This window comes from Nicotiana tabacum, chromosome 24, assembly GCF_000715075.1.
Source record: "Nicotiana tabacum cultivar K326 chromosome 24, ASM71507v2, whole genome shotgun sequence".
Classification (NCBI taxonomy): Eukaryota; Viridiplantae; Streptophyta; class Magnoliopsida; order Solanales; family Solanaceae; genus Nicotiana; species Nicotiana tabacum.
In genome coordinates, this window is record NC_134103.1 from 30852845 (window position 1) to 30876509 (window position 23665).

The 23665-nt window shown below is 37.4% G+C and overlaps 1 pseudogene; it reads left to right on the plus strand.

Annotated features, from left to right (window-relative positions):
* The first annotated feature begins 18692 nt into the window (after nucleotides 1–18692).
* On the plus strand, nucleotides 18693–20381 carry LOC107808561 (beta-D-glucosyl crocetin beta-1,6-glucosyltransferase-like; annotated as a pseudogene).
* Nucleotides 20382–23665: the final 3284 nt, after the last annotated feature.

Below are 23665 nucleotides of genomic sequence, written 5' to 3' on the forward strand. Positions count from 1 at the left end.
CTTTCCTCAAGTTTTAAACTCATGCCAAAATCATTTAAAATATTTATGTGGCCCTTTCTAACATCATTGCCTCAAAATTTGACTCTAATGCATTTCACACTATGACTCGCTCCTTGTGCCTACTCAAAAATCTAGGTCTCTACCAATCTTTTGCAAATCATGTGCCCTCACCAACAAACCATAGAGAGAAAATAGTCCACACACTCAAATATATGTTCAAATATAATTTAAGGACTCTCAAATCGAAAGAATTTTTCTCACTCTCACAAAGAAACTCTTATGCCACCAAAACTCAAACCATAGGCTTGCCCCTAGTGTAAGTCTCCACTAATTTAAGCTCGCAAAGTCTAGAATCAAGTAGGGCTTTATAGGTTGTAATGTAGGCTAAGGGACGAGTATGATATATTTGAGAAAATAATGACTAACCCTCCTGAGCACTTTAGTACAACATTTCACTTCCAAGCACCTTCTTGTCATGACCACTTCAATGTCTTGCCATGAAACCATACACATTTAGGCCTTTCTTCATTAAGCACGTCAACATATAGATACTTACTAGCCCAGACAAAGATATAGGAGATGCTATTTTTTTTTCACTCTCCTTAATTTGGTATTTTTGGCTAGTACTTTTTTCTTACAAGTGTACCTTGTCGACCTTTCTATGGTTCCACTCAAAAGCTACCCAATCAATTTCTTTACTCTTCTAGCTACTTAAGGGCTTTCGGAGGTAAAGGTTTAACAAGATTTGATGAAGAACAAAGAGGGTTCAGCTTGTAATGTGGTTGCCAAAGAAAAGGTCTACATGATCAAAAGGGATGACTACGGATAATATTAGCACTAGTAGGCAAATATGCTAAATGGTCAATCAAAGAAAGCCTATATCACCTCCCAAACTAATAAGACTTAATCATTTCGCTTTGACTCACACACGGGGTAAGTTATAGACTAGCAAGGATGGCACATAATACATCAAAATCTCACATCATACAATGCACAAGACTCACTCAGGATGGCTCGGACCCGACTCTCAAGTTAAAGCAACTAGCACAATCATCATAAAATTTAAGCACACGGAAAGAGTCAAAAGATGAGCCTCGGTGTCAAAAGAAAGCCACATATATTTTCAAGACATGTAATTACAAAGACCATGAAGAAAATACTTAGTTCAAATGCTCCAGACCTAAGGGCCGATATAAAACATGTCAAAATGCATAGATACTCAAGTTCTCCCTATTCCATTATCAGTTTAAAATGAAAAAAGAAAACAAAAATTATTTTTTTCTTTGGACTTTAAACCCTCAAGAAAACAGTCTACGAAGTCTATCGTCGGAAAAAGTCCACAACTTTTTGAAAATTCTACCTACAAAAAAAATTACTACCCGGTTTAAAGAGTTATCCCTTAAAAAAGAACCGTGGCCGTAAAAAAAACCAAGAGGGATTATTTCTACCTAATAACTTTTTTGATTTTTTTTCCAACACACATAAAATAACACAACTAAAATAGCATAGGAACACCCAAACAATCTCTTTACCCCACACTTAAAATTGTGCATTATTCAATGCACACCCATAAATACAAGAGGGTAAAAAAACTCTATGGTAGGCTAAAAACCGAAGTATTAGCCGCTCATGGGGTACTCAAACTTCTCACATAGTTGGTTCTTTGTGCGGGCATCCCACACTTAGTTCTAACCATCTTACTTGCTTTTGATTTTTTCCAATAGCCTTACTTCCCATGCTCCTAGATAAATAAAAAACAACACTATAACAATAATACAATAATAAAGAAAATAAAAAAAAATAAAAAAAAGTAGTAAAGCTGGGTTGCCTCCGAATAAGAGCTTGATTTAACGTTGCAGCATGACGTAAATTACTTTTTGCCTCCACCTTGAGTTTATGAACTGAACCCCAAGTTTTGCTTCAAGCTTATGATTATACTTTTGGGGAGGTACAAATTCTTGTAATCCAAAAATTAAATGATTCTTTATGCATTTTTTGGCTTCCAGCTGAGGAGTGTCATCTTACCTAGACGACTTCAAAAATTTCAGAATATAAGGCTCATCTAACCATTCCGTTGTCTCCTTTGTATGCTTGTAAGGATCCATTCCCATTTCACCATCCAAACATAATATAGAGAAGTGTTTGGAATGAGGTCCAACGCGCTCAAATACATGAACTTCAAAATTTTCGACATCCTCAACACCAATCATACTAGAGTCAACTAAATTTGTATCCTCAATATCCTTGGTTGACTCTAGTATTACTTCTTTAACATTGGCATCCTCAAATTTTTGCTGGTTAGAGTGTTGGTGTTCTACTTTGGACCCTTCTATTGACACCTTAATTTCAATCTCTAATGCACACTGCTCCTGGCTACTATCCATAATATTAACATGTTGAGCATCAAAAGCTTCAACTAGTTAACTCAAATGAGCCTCCAAGTTGCGAATAGTTGCATCTTGTCTTTGTATCCGCAGTTGTATCTCATTATTTTTTTTCCACAAGGCATCTTAGCATATCCTTGATCTCTTTCAGGTCGTCATCCCCGGGTTCTTTGTTCCTGTTAACCTCACAAGAAAAAGTAGAACCATCATAGTAAGGGGTTAGGGGAGGATAAGAAATATAAGTACAACCATAAAAGTAACCATCTTGACCACCACACCTATCACAGATATTTCATACATAAGATTGAGTTGGTGCACATAACTCGCTCTCGGAAATATTTTGACAATTTTGCCACAGGTAGTTTCCTCCACAATATATACAAGGAAGATCAACAGTAGAATTACCAACATCAAAACTCCCATAATTCCACGATGTCATGTTTCTCGAATTAACAAGTAAAACTAAAAAAAATAATCAAATACTAGAAAATAAAATAAAAGTTCAAACTTGAAACCTAGAAATATGTACAACTACACCATTAGTTCCCCGGCAATGGCACCAAAATTTGATCACGCCCAACTCTAGTCCTAAAAAGGATAAGCGGTCGCTGCAAATATAATCCGATCTAAGAGTCTGAAGTCGAATCCCATAGAGAACTAAGGCTTAGCTACAACTGTTTAATATCACTAAGTAGACAAGCTCGAACAATTCCTAAGTTATAAATATTAAGATTCTTATGTCTAACTAATTAACTAACAACTTAAAGTAGTATATTAATAACTAGAGATACTAAGGATTGGAGACAAGATTAAGGAAGTCTAGAGTTATGATTTCTCCAATTGTCAGAATCCTTCCCGCCACATCTCCTATAATTTTGCCTAAGTATTCTCTACCGATGGTGAGGACTTTGGGTGTCGTAATTCTCTCTCAAGCAATTACTATAATTTACTAGATGTATTCTCTTGAACTACACTAACTGACACTAATTCACCGCTCACTACGATTGCACCAAGGTTTCGTTATCTCTAATCCTGTCTTTAAACTCTCCGTATTGATCTCTCACGTACGTTAGGAGTGATATTGTTCAACAACTACCTAAATGCGTACTCTCTCTCGAGTAGTACACACTAAATAGGCACAGTTAATTGATGACCATTTAATCAACAACAATAAACACGTAGTTGAACAAGTAGAGAAATCCAACGGCTCAATTATATAAAAACATAACAAGAATTTATCTTACAAAAGGTTGCATCAGAACCCTAGAAAACAAATTAGCTATTCATAATAGTATGCAAAACTACAGTACTAGAATTCATAACCAATAATAGAAATAGAGGAAGAAAGAGGGAAAAACCTGAAGTTGAGTCCTTCTCCTTCTTGCTCCTAGTGTGTTCTTGCCTCCCCAAAGTCTTCTCTCCTTCCAAAGTAGTGTCTCTCTTCAAAATCATATTTTAGGATGTATTTGTAGCGACTAGGGTCTGTATGGGGCGGATTTTCCTTTTCCTATTTCGGATTGGTAAAGTTGAATTTTTCTTCCCCGGTCTCGGTCTGGAGAAGTGACCCTCGCTTCCTTGTCCGGGACTTTCCTGATTTCTTTTGCTTCGGTCCCGGTCTAGCGAAGTGAACCTCGCTTCGCTGTCCGGGACTTTTCTCTTCAGCTCTTTTTCACCATTTTTTCTCCCATTTGATCCTTTTCTGCGCAAGTTTGTTCTTACACATAAGAAACACGTAATGAGCATATTTTCACTTCAAAAGCGATGTGAACTCCCGCAACTCACACACGAAATAACACACAAACACACTCAAAATATTCACTTTTAACCCTTTATCAATAACTGATGAGACACTCCCGGTCCGCCCGAAATTCGATGCGAACATACGCCCAAGTCGAAAATCATGATACGAAGTATTGGTACCATCAAATCCCGTTTCCGAGGTCGTTTACTCAAAATATTGACTCAAGTCAAATTTGGCTATCTTAGGCTACCATTATGGAACTACGTATTTCGATTTCAATCTGAACCATTCCAACACCAAACCAACCATCCCCGCAAGTCAAAAAACAGTAAAAGCACATACAGAGAGTCTTAATTAGGGGAACATGGATTTGGAAAATAAAATCACCGGTCGGGTCGTTACAAGTTTGTTGTGTATTGACTTTTAATGAATGAAATATTATCCTCCTTTTTTATTTTTTATAGTAATATATTAGACCAATGTCAAAAGTCATTAAGTTTCGCAAAAAAGCTTTCTATCCAACAAGTATGTTTTTAGATTTGTGAATATATATATATATATAGATTTGTGAATATATATATATATATATATATATATATATATATATATATAGAGTATTATAGCTTTAAAATTATATTTTAAGAAAATATGTATTGTAATTTTTTTAAAATGGTGAGCTAGCGGGGTTGAGCTAACTATTTTAAGGCCCATCAAAATAATGGGTTGTCCCAGCTCAGCCTGTCAAATGCCAAAGCCCGTATGGGCTGAGCTAGGCCAGCCCGTATTAACATCTCTATTTGTTCATATACGAGAAAAAAGATTTCTAGAAAGTATTATGAAAATCCAGGCACTAAATAATTAAACCACAAATATAACCGGAAAAAAAAAAAATAGAAAATCTAAATTAAAGTATTGTATATAGGTTAAAGGCCAAGGGTATACAAGCTCGGGAGGGTCAATTCATGTGGAGCAAAGAAGAATATGATTAATCATAAGATTCCTTTGAACTCAAACTATGATGGATAACCTAGAAAGTCAAGAGCAGTTGGAAATTAGAGGAAAGAACGACTCTTTCTAGTAAGTGACACATATCTTAAGTTTTAAAATGGACAACAAAAATTACACGAGAATTTGTTATAAGCAGAGGCGGACTACCATTAGGGTGGGGGTCATGGTCGAGAAACTTCGAAAAAGCCATATGTATACATGTGTATATATCTTAAATAACAAGTTTATATTTTAATATGACACTTTAAAACCCAAAGTTTAGGTAGTTATATTGGTCGATTTGGATGAGTACAACTTGACTTTTAGTACGTTGCCTGAGTTCGATTCTCACTCCAATATTTATTCAAAATTTTATTCGATAATGATAATCCCGCCACTTTCAAAGTCTGAGTCCGCGTCTGGGTGTAACTGTCTTGACAAAAGTTGTAGTTCGTGAAATCTTGGTTCCAACGCATCAACCGGTTCATTATTTGAACTCTTCCTTCTCCTTTGACCCAAGCAAAATGATTTATTTTAGTTTATTCATTTTATTGGAAATGAAAGTACTCAAGCTAAAGCAAGTGCACCTAGAAAACGGTTATTGCTAGTGATCCTGCAAGACCCTACACTCACTTTGAGTCCTTCCATCTAATGCCCTAACTCTCAATCTCAATCAAGCAAGAAAGGAAATCCTTTCTTTTAGCTACGACGATGAGTAGAGACTTCTTCTCTCTACTCCTTATCCAATGAACCACTTAGAATAGATCGAATCGAAACTGTTAAGCATTCTGTAATCATCCCATACACCAAGTCTTGGCCCTTTTATCAAGTTTGCATTGTGCAAAATTTCGGTAGACATTGGGCATGATTTATTCACTATTTAACTTCGGTCAGCTTTGTTTTTTGTGTACTTTGGTCCCACCTGACTTGTGTTATTTCTTAATGGGTGTAGGACCTTAAGACCATTGTAAATAGTCTTTTCTTTGTTATTAAGAAAAAGTTTTTGTAGATGATGATATGTGTATTGGCAGCTTTGAGATTTGTGGACAACTTTGAGGTTCTCAATTCTCATTTGTGTTTTGTCCTTTTGTTCTACTTTGAACCAAAGCTTAATTTTTTTAAATGGTGAAATTCCTTGTTTGAGTTTCCTCATCCTATTCTTTTTCTTCTTTTGAGTTTATTCGGTTCCTTCTATTTAGTTCGCCATCATTTGCGAACAACGAGCATCTTGGAGCACCCACAACTTGAAGCTGTAGAAGCATTGGAAATAACTAAAAAGTTGCTCCTGTTTCGGCTACCATCAGCAGTGGCTAGTGAGCATATATAGATTTCTTGAGCGATTCTACAACTTAAGTATCACAATGTTATTTTTGAGATACGAGAATTTGGTAAGAGACTTAGCATAACTTTAAGAATTCTTACTGCATGACTTGTACTGGTTTCTTAACGTTCCAATTCTTTTGGTTGGCTAAGCTAAAGAATTCAGGAAAAGAAAAAGTGATTGCAGAGATCTAGGAACCAGAGTCCAAACTAGAACCTCTGTACGTACAAATTCTGCTGTGTTACATAATTTAACTGGTAAAAGTCTTAATTCGTCTTGCAAGCAGCAAAAACGACAATTATATTCTCAAATTGAAATTAATGATGCTGGAAAATTATATCATCAATGTTGGTATACATGTTATTGCAACCGAATTCGAATATGAGAATAGCTCCACGAAGTAAGCTTGTGCAGAGGAAAAACGAGCTGGAATAATAGGAAGTCGAAGCTTTAAAATTACCAAATAACGTTACTAACTTCGGCTACATAATGTGAACAAGACGTATAATGATTTCAACCGTCAATGATATGTTCGAAAACTCAAATATAACCAGCTGCTTAGCATACAATATTTGAGGGACACTGAGGGAATTGTTTGGGCTTGGTTTCAAATCTAAGAGCTGTAAATAGAGAAACTCTCGGTGGAAAGCGTTAAAAGAATTGCGTCCAATAGCCAGTTTTGAGTAGGGGCCGATATAGTTTGTTACCCACGAGTTCAATTGAACTCATAACTTTCGACACAGAGTAAAAATTTATCTGTAAATATTCATTAAAATTACAAAAATAGTAGATATGAACCCATAACTTTAAAAATTATAATTGGTTCAATGCTAAAACTCTTAAAAGTTGAACATATAGAATTTAAATCATGAATCCGCATCTGAATTTTTGACCATGCTATTTAAACTTTATCCTTTCTCAAATTATTTAACTTGTGTGCTCCAAAAAATCTGCCTTACAGTTAATAAATAGACTAGAAGTGCCATATTCCTTCATCAACCAAATAAGAATGCTAGAATGTGATTTACACTTCATTAACAAAGCTTATCAATGACAAAGAGTGGGTTGCTCTAGTGGTAAGCAGCCTTCACTTTTAACCAAGAGGTTGTGAGTTCGAGTCATTCCAAGAGCAAGGTGGGGAGTTCTTGAAGGGAGGGAGCCGAGGGTCTATCGGAAACAGCCTCTTAACCCTAGAGTAGGGGTAAGGTCTGCACACACACTACCCTCCCCAAACCCCACAGCTTCTCTACCCTAGGATAGGGGTAAGGTCTGCGTACATACTACCCTCCTCAAACCCCACTAGTGAGATTATACCTAACCTATAATAATCAAATAAATAATCATGGCACCAAGATTCAGGGGCGAAACTAGATCGTTAGCTATGAGTTCGGATGATCCGGTTTATCTAGACCCTATATTTTTATTGAAAATTTATTAAATATACATAAATTTATAATTGCAAACCCAATAACTGACACAAACTATGAGTTTTATGACAAGCTCAAAATTTATAAACCTAAAATTCTTACTTTGTTCTCTCAGATAAAGTGATGCGGTGGTTGAGGAGATGGCGTAGTGGTGGAAGATCTTTTTTATTTATTTATAGAAAATAAAAGGTTGATTAAAAATGAGAAAATGAAAAGGTTGGACACGTGGAGTCAGACGAGGCTCTAGAAACAAAAAATTTAATTGTTCACTCACTTGTCTGTGTATAAAACGCGCTGGCCACGGGTATTAGGTATGATTGAGAAAAGGGTTAAATGTATAAAAGTTTTCTCTTGAACTAAGGATGTGTCAGAAGGATTTCAGTGCAAGTTGGGGTGGCAAAGTATGTATTAAACCTGACAGAAAAGGAGGAATATGAGGCTTCTTTCATTTGATTATCCTATTCTCTAATCACGATAATAGATTTAACAAACACACTTTCACTTAGAAATATGAATATAGAAAGTCTGATTAATTAGTAATAGGTCTGCTAGGGGTGGCACATGCATGGGATAAGTCCATATATAGACACGCTTTGTAAACTTTTCTGCTTGTTATTTTATATTGGCGGCTAAAGTTAGAATTAAGATGAGACAGGATTTGTCTAACACATTTCTTTAGATAATATTTAGCTAAACATAACAAATGCCGTTTGGAAATAATTGTGGTTTTAAAGCTAATTGTGTTATAAAATAAAAGCAACTTATTAAAACATGAACAAGACATGTTGTTATAAAATAAAAGCAATTTAGTAAAACATGAACAAGAAATGGAGATAGAGAGAAGAAAGAGATTTTCTTCTTCAATTGTGTGTATTTTCCTATCTATTACAAGGCCTTTATATAGGCATGAAAATTGAAGAAAAATATGTCATTGAATATGTTATTAAGCATTTGAGAAGATCATGCAGGAAGAGTAGACATCCACCATAATTTGATTTTTCTTATAACACTCCCCCTTGGATGTCCATAGATAATGTACCTCGTTAAAACCTTATTAGGAAAAAACACTATGGGAAAAAAATCCTAGTAAAGGAAAAAGAGTACACATGTTTAGAAATACGCCTTTTGGTTGCCTCGTTAAAAATCTTGCAAGGAAAACCCTGTGTGACAAAACCTTGTAAGGGAAAAAGAGTACAACGCGTATTAACTCCCTCTGATGAGAGCATCAATTCACATCCTTGAGCCTTCGCATCCCAATCTTGTACACTAGTTTCTTGAAGGTTGACGTCGGTAGAGATTTGGTGAACAAATCAACCATATTATCACTTGAACGGATATGTTGCACAGTGATATCACCATTCTTTTGAAGATCATGTGTGAAAAATAACTTTGGTGAAATGTGCTTTGTCCTATCCCCTTTTATGAATCCTCTCTTCAACTGGGCTATGCATGCTGCATTGTCTTCATACAAAATTGTGGGTAGTTTGTCACACTTTAAATCACATTTGTCTCGAATAAGGTGTATTATAGACCTCAACCATACACATTCTCGACTTGCTTCATGAATAGCAATTATCTCAGCATGATTAGATGAAGTAGCCATGATTGATTGCTTAGTCGATCGCCAAGATATGACAGTGCCTCCATATGTAAACACATAGCCTGTTTGAGATCGAGCCTTGTGTGGGTCATATAAATACCCAGCATCGGCATAACCAACAAGATCAGGACTGAAATCATTGCCATAAAATAATACCATATCGGTAGTCTCTTTTAGATACTGCAATATGTGTTTGATTCTATTCCAATGTCTCCTTGTAGGAGTAGAGCTATATCTTGTTAAGACATTAACTGAAAAAGCTATGTTAGACCTTGTAATGTTAGAAAGATACATTAATGCACCAATTACACTAAGATATGGTACGTCGGGGACCAAGAAGCTCTTCATTAATTTCATGAGGTTGGAATGGATGTGCTTTATCCATATAAAATCGCTTTAAAATTATTTTAGTGTATGCTGATTGATGGACAAAAATTTTATCTTTCATATACTCAATTTGTAGACCAAGACAAAAATTTATCTTTCCAAGATCTTATTTCAAATTCTTTCTTTAAATAGTCTACTACTTTAGGAAGCTCTACTGCTTTAGGAAGCTCCCTAGGAGTTCCAATGATATTTAAATCATCAACATACACAGTGATTATAACAAATTTAGATCCAGATCTTTTTATAAAGACACAAGGACAAATTGAATCATTCTTGTACCCTTCTTTCAACAGGTACTCACTCAGGCGATTATACCACATGCGCCATGATTGTTTCAATCCGTATAAGGATTTTTGAAGCTTTATTTAATAAATTTCTTGGAAACCTTAATATGCTTCAGAACAATTTAAATCCTTCAATGATTTCCATTATACGCATATCACGGTTTTCTTGTATTGCCAGATTAAAACCTGAAATGGCGACATCCACCATAGGAGAACATGTCTCTATATAATCAATGCCAGGATATTTACAAATCTTCTTGTGACACAAGTCGTCTTTATGTCTATCGGCTTGACCTTTTTTTTTTCCGCACAAGAATACATTTATACCTCCACTGGCTTTATACTTTCAGGTGTTGGGACTATCCGTCCAACTTCATATTTTTCATGTGAAATCAATTTTCATTGCGTATTTTTCATTTGGCCAATCATTTATCTGTCTAAATTTTATGACAGATTTGAGCTCAAGATCCTCGTCAATATTAATAATATTGAGCGCTACATTATATTAACAATATCGTCGACAATCATTTTATATCGGTTATACTATTTCCCAATAAAGACATAACTTATTGAGATCTCTTTATCTTATTATTTTCAGGTACCTGAGCCTCTCCCATGAGGTCTTATAAAGTGTTATGTCGTGGTGCTCTTCTAGAGCATTTGCCTCCTTATTATGACCATCTTGAACATTTGCTCCTCTCCTTCTTCAAGGAGTTTTATCTTTGGAACCGATTAGTCTATTATGCTTTATGCATGCCATGGACTCTATTCATTATGAACTTTATTTTATTTGGAGCATTAACAGCTGAATATGACATTTAGCTTTGGATCAGCAAATACGCCTGACAATATTTTGCAAATGAATTATCACTTGAACTTCAAGTTCACATTTTCTCGTACGAGGATCTCGATGTACTCAGAATAATTCATTACATGCATTACTTTTTCAGCTGCCCATTTTCTCCCCTATTGTTGGGATCACCAACACATATCCCTAGCCTTATTTGGGGATCCATCTTTGTGCATTGTGGTGGAATAATTAAATCATATAACACATTCATATTTCTAGATGAAAATTATTTGGTTCCTGACCCTGAACCGATTGTGATAGGGAGAACTTATCATAACTTGGCTAGATGCGTACAAGTGCTGTTGTATATTAAATAATACATCACATACAAAATTTTATTTTGGCAATTTTGTTCTCATAACCAATGGTTTAGATATAATTGGAGGCATATAATTTCTGCTAAACCAACTTGGATTTAAACCAGTATTATCAAGATAAATCATCATAATTTATATTCTGGAACTGTGCTCTAATAATTTGAGCAATCAATCTTGCAAAAGCCAAACTACAAGTTGATAACAAATGCACATGTGACCATAGAATATATACATCTATTAAAATCATATAATAGTAAACGGTCCACATGGAAGGTGACTGGGCCCATATATATTTATCACCTTTTATTCGTTCCAAAAATCAAGGGATTCAATCCCAACCTTAACTGGTATATCATGAGAATAAGCAGCACAAGAGAATTCTTGAAGAATCTTATATTTTTTCAATATATGCCAATGTAATTCTCAATTAATTTTTTCGCATCATAATTGAACCGAGATGGTCAACCGGTCATGCCAACTAATATTTATTTCAGTAAACCTCTAGTTTACTTGTGGCTTGTGATTGCATCATCATGCTTATACTTGTGTAGTACAAATAGAAGAAAAGTCAGGTAACCTTTCATATTTACCCGATATGATTATAGTAATATAAAGATATTCAATCTTCTTTTCATTTATAGTCTCAATATGCCAACCACTTTGGCTAATATATTTGTAAATCAAAACATTTCTTTTGAGACTTACTATAATATTAATGTCATGAATAATTTTATTCATCCGGGTAGTAACAAATTATTTCTTTCAGAGCTCTTAACTGCTTTTGTACTACAAGATCTTTTGTCACACCATCCATATAATGAATGTCTCCTTCACAAATAGAATCATATCATAATAATTGTCATGTTCAAAATCATCACAAACAAAATAATTTTTTGCTTTAATTTTGCTTATAATAATTTTCATAAGTCATGACAAAATATTTTTGGCGTATCACATGCATGCGATCAATGATATATTTATGTAACTACACAATAATATTTATTATCTTTCTTTGTCTCAAACCTCCCTTAGAGGTGAGTTGTAGTATTTATCCAACTATGCACAAGTACATTATTATGCATAATCTTTATCATATATATATATTTTCACATTCACTTTCAGGAATGAGTATGCAATCTCAATGTTTATCACAAGTCACATTCTCTTCAAAGAATTTCTCCCTTTTTATAATTACCATAGTGATAACTATTATTATTTTGGCCTTTCGCACGCCCACATTCATTGGTCAACCACTTGTCTTTATTTAGACTTATCATGCACTGCTATCACATTCACTTCTAGAATGGAGCAAATCAAGTGGGACAAGCTTCATGCTTTTTCATAAAAATTATATTATTTTTTCTTTAGTTATTATTATTATTATCAATATGGTGCATTAGGACTCAAACCCAATGCCTTACCCATATAAATGTCATGGGCTGCTTTCCATCATTGACCCATGACCCCTTGGACGCGCCCCGTGGCGTCCCGACAAGCCTCCCAATGCCTAGCGCCATGGTCGGCCTCGTGGTCTCAGCAGCGCCAAGTGACAAGCGAGCATGCGCCTCTGTCACCCCACCGATAATCAGTGCCAGTGCCCAGCGGCTGGCGAATGCCATCAGCGCCGCGCGCACCGACAATGCCGCGCGCGCAGACCCAATGCCAAGCACCAGTGCCCCGCCGCTGGCAGATCTAAATAGTGCCACGCGCGCCCACAGCAATGCGCGCGCAGACCCTGATGCTCAAGACAAAGTTGCTGCCATCGGACTTGCTTCCATAGAAGACTAAGTCCCTTTCATTGTAATTATAGAGTAGTTTTACTTCATTCATTTTCAGTGTGCTTCTACAACTTTCTTAGGTCAACTCATGTAACTTTCGTTTATTTTTTTAAGCATTATTAAGGGGGATCAAAGCATTCAAACATTCAAGCATTCAAACAATTCTCTGTACTGGTGTCTCTCCCCCCCGACACCGCATTGCATCTTGTAATAGCTTTCATCATCATCAATACAATCATCAGCTTTCATCATCAATTGCTCATTTTTCGCTGCTCAATTGCTCACAATATTGGTTTTCCCGTACGGCACTGACAATCTAGTCTAGCGTACGGCGAGGACCTCAGTTGGCACATAGCAACCGCACTGACATCGGTTGCATAGCCTTACGTCGCCCTTCCAAGGAACTTCAGGAAGGCGCCGCATAACAGTTGGTATCAGAGCCTAGGCTCGACATCGGACGAGGGAACTCATTGCCATCATCATCACCATTTCTGACCATGGTAAATTACGGGGATCGCATCATGACCCTAGAAGAGACGGTTGACGCATTACGGCCCATCGTGGATACGTTGCCTGATCTAAAAACCAGCCTAGTACAAAGGTTGGATGACCTGGACCGTAGAATGCGGCAGGCCAAAGTTGACATAGCAAACATCAGTCAAGACTCTGAGGAAGACCGGAAAACGGCTGCCGTCGAGGCAACCAAAATTCATGGCAAATTCGAGGACCTCCAACAGGAGCGTGCCGAGGATTTAGCCCATCGGGAACTAGAGGCAGACAGACTGACCGTCATGCAGCAAACCATAGACAACTTGATAGGCCAGCTCAATGTTGTCAATGCTGCCCTTCAAAGCCTTCTCAAAGGAGGCGAAAACCACATCAGGGGTGCCATGAACATTGCCCCCATGCCACAAAAGCTAAAAATTCTGGAGCCCAAGCCATACAACGGAGCCCGGGATGCTAAAGAAGTGGAAAACTTCATCTTCGACATCGAACAATACTTCGATGCTGTTGGACAATTGGAAGAATCCAAAAAGGTAGCAACTGCTGCCATGTATCTTCAGGGTGATGCAAAACTCTGGTGGCGAGTCAAATACGAAGCCATCAGGGCCGGTGAAGATACTCTCCAGACATGGGCAGAACTGAAGGCCGCCATACGCCTGCAGTTCTTCCCCGAAAATGTGAAATACAATGCACGGAGAAAGTTGCGTGAACTCTGCCACACCAGGTCGGTGCGGGACTACGGGCGTGAATTCTCCGCACTCATGCTAAACATACGGGATATGGGGGACAAAGACAAACTGTTCGCATTCATAGAAGGTTTGAAACCTCATGCTCGTATGGAGCTGCAAAGACAACGGGTAGATACCCTGCCCAAGGCCATTCAAGCTGCAGAGTGCCTTGGGGATTATCAGTTGAAAACTCAGAAGGATAGGCCCCAGCCGCCTATCCGAGGGGATACAACGGGAGCCAACCTAGCAACGGTGGCCCCAACAGAAACGAAGGAGATCGAGGTGCATCCAAATCTAAGACTCCTTCCTCAAGCAGCAACAGTGCTGCATCAGTCAACAACAATCAGGGGAGAAAGCCCCCATCAGAATGCCGTCATTGCGGCGGGGAACATTGGAACAATCAATGCCCCAATACACAAATCAATGCTCAACAAACTGTTGACGATGATGAGTCAGATCAGGACGGCTCAGTCGGCGAAGAACAGGTAGGGGCCTTCAACGCATTTGTTGGCTCCATTCATGATACCTTGGCGGGAACCAGTGCTGGCAACCCCAAGAAGAAGGCATTCCCAATCGACAAGAAAGGGAAAGGAAAGGCGGACGGGAGGCCTCCCACATCACAAAAGAGGACCTTAATGTTCGTTGACATGAAAGTAAACGGCAGACCTATTCGAGCATTGATAGACACGGGTGCTAGCCACAACTACCTGGCCTCAACTCAGGTGCAACGCCTCGGTTTAGCAGTGCAAAAATACAAGGGTCATGTCAAGGCTATCAACTCTCCATCTCAGCAAGTGAGTGGAATAGCCAAAGAAGTACCAATCAAGCTTGGCCCATACAAGGGAATATTTGACCTACACATAGCTATCATCGATGACTTCGAACTGATATTGGGATTGGAATTCCTCAGGCAGACCAACACCATCCCGGTACCATATGCCAACATGCTCCTAATGATGGGAGACAACGGGGCCAAACCCCATACCATACCATGTATATCCAAGAAGATGGCTGCTGGAAACATCACTGCCATGCAGTTTAAGGAGGGAACCAATAGACTTGAACCCACGGTTCCGGCTGCCCTCAACATCATCAAACAGACATTACCTCATTGGGGACCAACAACTCATGGCGCCCCTCATTGTGTGAAGACTTGTCAAGCATTCCAAAAGGACAAGTCGGATCACTCAGCATAAGCGAGACTCTTGGAGCCGCTACCTGTCCCACAGAGACCTTGGGAAAGCATTTCCCTGAATTTCATCACAGGATTAACCAAGGTCGGAAATCATGCAACCATCATGGTGGTAGTAGACCAATTTTCCAAGTATGCTACCTTCATCGCAGCCCCACAGAACATATCAGCAGAAGATAAAGCTCGACTCTTCTTCTCTCATGTTGTCAAACATTGGGGTATGCCCAACAACATCATTAGTGACTGCGACCCATGCTTCACTAGTAAGTTTTGGACCCAACTCTTCAGTTGCCTCGGATCCAAATTGAGTTACAACTCAAGCCATCATCATCAGCAAACATAATCAAACCGACCGGTTCAATGACATGCTGGAGGAATATCTCCGTCAATTTGCAACTGGGTCACAAACACATTGGGTGAAGCTTCTGGATGCTGCTCAGCTGTGTTTCAATTCACAAAAGTGCGCCCATACAAACAAAAGCGCTTTTGAAATTGTTACCGGACAGCAACCGCTACTCCCACAAAATGTGAATGCACCAAACATGCCATCATCTCATCGAGCTGCCAGTTTCTCGACAGAATGGGAGCAAACTTTGAAGATAGTGCGGAGCTATCTTGTCAAAGCCCAAGAGAGGGCAACGAGGTATGCCGAACAAAATCATCGCTTTGTCCAACATCAAGCAGGGGACAAAGTGATGGTAAAAACCCCGAGGCGGAACTTATTTGCAAAGAGGACCCAAGATCCTCGCCTATTGCAAAGCTACATCGGGCCTTTTTCCATTGAAAGGCGCATCGGGAAATCCACATACAAGCTGAACACACCAGCCTGGTAGAAAATCTATCCAGTCTTCCATGTCAGCTGCCTCAGGCCATTTCAGAAATGCATGGAAGATCATTCAGAAAGACATCTCACAACACCGAGGGGAACAGACCTCCCAGCCAATAAGAGCCTGACCAATCATCATCATCCGGCAGGTAAGGCTCCGAGGATGTTGCCAACTCAGGTGGGGGAGAATGTCATGGGCTGCTTTCCATCATCGACCCATGACCCCTTGGACGCTCCCCGTGGCGTCCCGGCAAGCCTCCCAACGCCTAGCGCCATGGTCGGCCCCGTGGTCTCGGCAACGCCAAGTGATAAGCGAGCATGCGCCTCTGTCGCCCCACCGATAATCAGTGCCAGTGCCCAGCGGCTGGCGAATGCCATCAGCGCCGCGCGCACCGACAATGCCGCGCGCGCAGACCCAATGCCAAGCACCTGCCCCACCGCTGGTAGATCCAAATAGTGCCATGCGCGGCCACAGCAATGCGCGCGCAGACCCTGATGCTCAAGACAAAGTTGCTGCCATCGGACTTGCTTTCGTAGAAGACTAAGTCCTTTTCATTGTAATTATAGAGTAGTTTTACTTCATTCATTTTCAGTGTGCTTCTACAACTTTCTTAGGTCAACTCATGTAACTTTGGTTTATTTTTTTTAAGCATTATTAAGGGGGACCAAAGCATTCAAACATTCAAGCATTCAAACAATTCTCTGTACTGGTGTCTCTCCCCCCGACACCGCATTGCATCTTGTAATAGCTTTCATCATCATCAATACAATCATCAGCTTTCATCATCAATTGCTCATTTTTCGCTGCTCAATTGCTCACGACATTGGTTTTCTTGTACGGCACTGACAATCTAGCCTAGCGTACGGCGAGGACCTCAGTTGGCGCATAGCAACCGCACTGACATCAGTTGCTTAGCCTTACGTCGCCCTTCCAAGGAACTTCAAGAAGGCGCCGCGTAACAAAAGGCATGCGTTGGAACTTGAATTCAACGTCTTGTCATCAACATAGTGCGTTGGGACTTGAACCCATCGTCTTACCCTCAATCTTTGGCATAATAGGCCAAAATTCACTAGGACTCGCACTCGAGCCTTTAAAATATTATTATTTCATAATTATAGGCATAAGTAAATTAACTTTCAAGAAGACATATATAACTATTTCAATCTTTAAACAGTTCTTCTGCAACAAAAATGCTAGTTAAGATATATGCCAATTTTGCTTTCAATGAAATACATCATGTTATGGTAAAAATATTATTACTAAATTATCTTAATAATTATCTATCATAGTATGTAAAAGGTCATAACATATATATACGTTGGAATATTATCTTTGTCCTATAAGAGATGTAGCAAATAAAGACATACCTTTCCAGTTCTTTATTTCACTGGATACAATTGAAAAAAATATTTTTACTAAATACTGCACATAAAGTTAATGCAAAGATATGAAAGTATGAATGGGTTTAGATGGATGTAAAACTTATCTTTGTATTATCATACAAGACATCTTTCATTGTACTTGATCTCATTGTCTGCTTATAATTTACATAGTCTTGACGTAGAAGATCATGAAATGAGCAATTCGTGCTGATAACGTGTTATAAAATAAAAGCAACTTAGTAAAACATGAACAAGACATGTTGTTATAAAATAAAAGCAATTTAGTAAAACATGAACAAGAAATGGAGATAGAGAGAAGAAAGAGATTTTCTTCTTCAATTGTGTGTATTTTCCTATCTATTACAAAGCCTTTATATATGCATGAAAAGTGAAGAAAAATATGTCATTGAATATGTCATTAAGCATTTGAGAAGATCATGCAGGAAGAGTAGACATCCACCATAATTTAATTTTTCATATAACAAACTGTAATTTTTCAAATGACAAATTTCCCTCTATCAAGTAACTCAAAAGATTACATATATTAATATTGGGACGACTTATTCTTAGCCAGCTTCTACTCAGCCATGTACAGATGTACTTCTAAAGTTCTCTATATAAAAATACTATTTCACTGCAAATCAAATACTTCAAGACATGTTTGTTATCCTAAAAATCAAACAATCACTCTTTTGAGTGAGCGATAACATACATTCTTCTTTTTTCTTTGTCATAGTTCTAACCATAGAATTACCAAGGAAAATCTAACAGTCACGCAACTAGTGCCTTTGCATAAAACTTGGCTAATAATCTACTCGAATTCCCTAAAACCAGTCATACAACTTGCATTGAAAACTAACAAAGCAGTTTTTCCATTCGTAGCTAGCAGCTTATTCCACGTTATTATTTTAGTCATCATCTCAATATTTTTCCGTATAAAGCCAACCGATACCACTAACTTTTGTAAGAGGCAGCCCGGTGATACGTAGCGTTACCCTTCATTTTTGCAAGAGGCTGTTTTCACGCTACTAACTTTTGTAAAAAAAACATAAAATTACGTAAGTAGAATTTTTTTTTTTGTAAGAAAGTTTTTATGGATACAAAACGTAGTACTAACACTTTGAGGGTACCATGGTTGGCGTATGGACACATCTCTCCATTTCTCAACGTAGCCAAAAAACTCGCGGACAGGGGATTCTTGATTTATTTCTGTTCTACACCTATCAATCTCAAATCTATCCATAAAAAAATCCCCGAAAAATACTCAGTTTCAATTCAACTTGTTGAACATCATTTACCAGAGTCGTCTCAACTTCCTCCTCATTACCACACAACAAATGGTCTCCCACCCCATCTCAGTCACACCCTTAAAAAGGCCATGAAATTGTCCAAACCAAACTTGTCCAAAATCTTGAAAAATCTGAAACCTGATTTGGTGATTTACGACGTGCTGCAGGAATGGGCTGAAGGCATAGTGAATGAGCATAACATTCCAGCTATCAAACTCATAACTTCTGGTGCAGCCGTGTTTTCATACTTTTTCAACTTAGTAAAGAAACCAGGGAATGAATTCCCTTTCACAGGTCTCATCTCTTTATCACAGGAAAATTGAGCTTGTAAAATTGGGTGAAATGACGGCAAAATCTGCTAAAGAGAAAGATCCTGATGATGTTGACATTTTTACTCAAGGAAATATGCAAATCATGCTAATGAGTACCTCTAGAATTATAGAGGCCAAATACATAGACTATTTGATTGGAGTGAGCAATTGGAAAGTTATTCCAGTTAGTCCACCTGTCCAAGATCCAATGACTGTTGACGACGCTGATGATGTGGAGCTTATTTGTTAGGATCGGTAACTCGGGTAGTGCGGAATTTAACCAAACAATGTTATAATGACAATAACAAAGATAATGGAAGTTGATAACAACGGCTTTTAAAGCATATAAATAAGACACAAATTTAACGTTATTCGGTCAAAGTGTGACCTACGTCCACAAGCGGAGATGGGCAATTTCACTATACCAACAAGAGTACAAAATTAGAGTAAATACTCTAATTAATCCCAAATATCCTAAGAGAATAACCTCACAAGATCACTCCAAAGAAAGGGTTCACACAAGTGCTTCCCAACACTCAACTCTCATATAAAATACTCTTAATAAAGAAGGAAAGGAAGAAACTAGAAATGAAGACTCAAGTGTTGTTGGTATGTCTAAAATGAACTAATTGCCTTTCCTTTTATAGGCAAAAAAGTCTTGGCCTCTTAGGTGTAAAAGAAGAGATACAACTTGTGCAAATGATGTCCACCATATAATGCAATATTTTTGGGTCCCAAAGAATATTGCCAACAAAGTCATTGTGGTTGGAATTCAGTAATGGAAAGTGTCAATTTCGGGGTCCCGATTATAGCAATGGCTATGCATCTTGATCAGTGAATGCTAGGCTAATGGTAGAATTAGGTGTCACAATGGAAATTGTTAGAGATGATGATGACAAGATTCACAGAGAAAAAATTGCACAAGTTGTTAAAGGGTCATAGCCAGTGAAATAGGGGAAAATTTGAGGGCCAAAGGTAAAGATATTAGCAAAATTTTGAAATCTATAAGAGGTGAAGAGATGGATGCAGCTGCTGAGGTATTAACTTGAGGTCCCTACAAATTTTGGATTTGCTCCTGCCAAAATCTGAAGAGCAACAGAACCAACTTCCCAAAAGACTCTGCATAATGCCACCATACGAATCCAACTGGCCCGAATGAGTAGGAAATCCATAGTCACCTCAACAAAATAGTTGACGACAGAGTTGTAATGTAATTTTATAAGGCACGTGGAAAATTCGGATCTAAGGTTAGGACTACCAAGTCAAACTTCCAACAAAAATCAAGCATAAATGAATGAAAGTCAGAGAAAAATGTCTAAAAACTTTAATTGCGTATGTCTAAAGTTCAAACGAATATGTGCGTAATTTGCTTGCACCAGCACTAAGCCAAACTTCAGACAAAGGCTATTATTATTTCTGGAATGTACGCTTGTCGAAAGTAGTTTTATCTTCTTTTGGATGTTTAAGAAGGTATATGTCGTGTATGGACAAAAAGAAGTATCAAAAACTTCCTAAATTACCAATGTTACAGTTTACTGTTTACATTTAAATTAATTGGTCATCTTCCCGGATTCAGATATGAAAGAAAATTTGGTTTTTAATTTCTATATGTTTCACTTAATAATTTTACCCAATTATTAAGATGTTCATTTTTTCATGACTTTCTAAACTACCTCAAAGTCTTTGGGCTTTTATTCCAAAACTCACCAGTTGAATTTTGAACTCGCACTTATATGACCTTTAACCTTCCCCTCTCGCATCGATATAAGATTTGCCTAAATCATGTTTCTCATGAAACTACCTACCATTTGATGTACAATCAGGTTAAAACTGACAATACCTTAACAATTGACTTGAGGAATGACACAGACACTCCTTGACTACTAGTTTATTCTCTTAATTAAATAACCATAAATTACGAATTTACTAGGATTACGTTAGTCGTTAGGAGATATTGGAAGGACTAAAATGCTCAAGGAAAAAGAAGAGCTTTCACTGGATCCATTACAAAATTCTACTCATAGTAAGTTTGATAGGTTTTTTCTGACATTAAATGAAACCTAATGTATGTGTTAAAAGTGTCAAAATAGTCCACCTTCCGTCCCAATTTAATCGCATATTTTGGTTCAAACAGAATAACTGAGATAAAATTGGAGCCTTTACTGTAATTATCAACATACAATGGTAGTCTATAAAATTGGTCCTAAACATACCTTTCTAAATTAATAAATAACTAGCTAATCAATTAGCGCTTAGCGCGGTAAAACACGTGTTTTAGCAAATGTAGTTGATATCAAATGAAGAGGATTTTATATTTCCAAAAAATAAATAACAAATATATAATGTAAGACATAGTAAAGTAATTTTAAATCAAATATAGAAGGAAAAATAAAATAAAATTTTCAAATGAAAGTACCACATTTTTTTGTACTCTTATCATGACAAAGTTCTCACTGAACAATCCACTTAATTAGAGAAGATAAATTAATATTCAATTTTGCAATTATGAATATTCATTAGTGATTATATTTAGAGGTCAATAATGTTATTCATAATAAGAAAATGAGAAACAGATAAAAGAGAAGAAAAAAATAGTGGCCAAAGACCTAAGAAGAAAGTGGAACAAACTCATATTTTGTTTTCTCCTGAAACTTGTAACAATAAGAAGTAAAAGCACATAGCGATGAAATCATGAAGGGGCAGTTTGACTATGTTCTTTTCAATAGTTTTGCAATATTAAAGAGTAGAGGATGTAAAACGAAGGACAACACAACAACAGTGTAGTGTGTACACAGACCTTACCCCTACCCCGAAGGAGTAGAGAGACTGTTTCCGAAAGACCCTCGGCTCCCTCCCTCCAAGAACTCCCCACCTTGCTCTTGGGGTGACTCGAGTTCACAACCTCTTGGTTGGAAATGGAGGGTGCTTACCACTAAAGCAACCCACTTTTGTAAAAACGAAGTACACAGATAATATTTATTTTCCTACAAATACTTAAGAGTGCCCCAACAACTATGTCGGAAAGAAAGGCTATGGGAGGGAATGCTGCAGAACATGTGCGAGCGAGCATGCACATTCACAAATAAATTAATGTCATTTAAATAAGTTAAAAAGATATGAAACTTGAAAATAAAAAAGGAAGAAGGAAGAGAATAAACCAAATCTAAAGGCAGAACACAAGGAAAAAGAAGACAATTAAATCGATACACTAAATAATCATGATGAAATCTTTCGATTTTTTTTTTCACAATCCCATAACTCCAAAATCCTAAAAATAAACAAAAATAATCAATTAGTCAATTATTTTAGAAGTAGAAATGCTAAATCACTAATAGTCGTGATTGTGATAGGTGAATAGAAAACAATATTAAAAAGTAAGGTATGGAAATCGAACTCCAAGTCTGCAAATTTCACAAAGCCATTTAACGCCATCTAAGTAATTATAAAGTAAACGAAACCCGAAGAGGAAAAAAAAAGAGAACAAAGCAAAATCAAAGGCATAACACAAGAGAAAAAAAAGGATAAATAGATTCACACGCTCTTAACATTCGTGAAGAATTCTTCTGACGTTTCTTTTAGAAATCTTAATACTCCAAAATGCCTAAAACAAAATAAATCATCAATTAGTCCATTATTTTACGAGCAGCAATGTTGTCACTAATGATCATAATCGTGAATAGAAATGAAACAAAGAAACTACGCTTGGACCGTTGGAAAACATGTCAGACTAATAGAAGGGAAAAATATTTGAAAGAGAAAAGCAATAAATTGCACAAGACAAGATAAGACAAGATTTATGCAGTTCGACAATTTTGCCTACTCCACGGTCACACAAAAAATAACTCTTTATTAATTAAAGAGAGAAAGAAGAAGTTGATGAATGATTTGCAAATGAAAATGTATACCTCTTTTATAGGCATTTGAATTGCCCTATCGAGGTAAGCGCTTATCATAGGAATGCCGATGTAAGCGCTTACATCATACGAATGCCGATCTAAGCGCATACATCATAAGAATGCTGATGTAAGCGCTTACATCATAAGTTCATCTCTTCTTGATTTTTCTTTCTTTTGTTTTGTCTACTTTTCTTTCTTTCACATACAACAACAAGTTTGCTACTATCAATCTCCCCCTCAAACCTATGTTACATCAAGAAAGAAATTAAATTTTTTTTTTTGCTATTCTCTGGTGGCGCCTTCACACTATCAGTCTTGAAGGCTAACTGAGACAGTGCACAACCTCAGTTTGTCAACACCGACAACTTTGGTCAACATGTCTGACGGGTTCTTTGATGTTGGTATCTTCTGCAGGGAAAAGGTTTCTTCACTTATCAACTCTCGGATATGATCGATGATA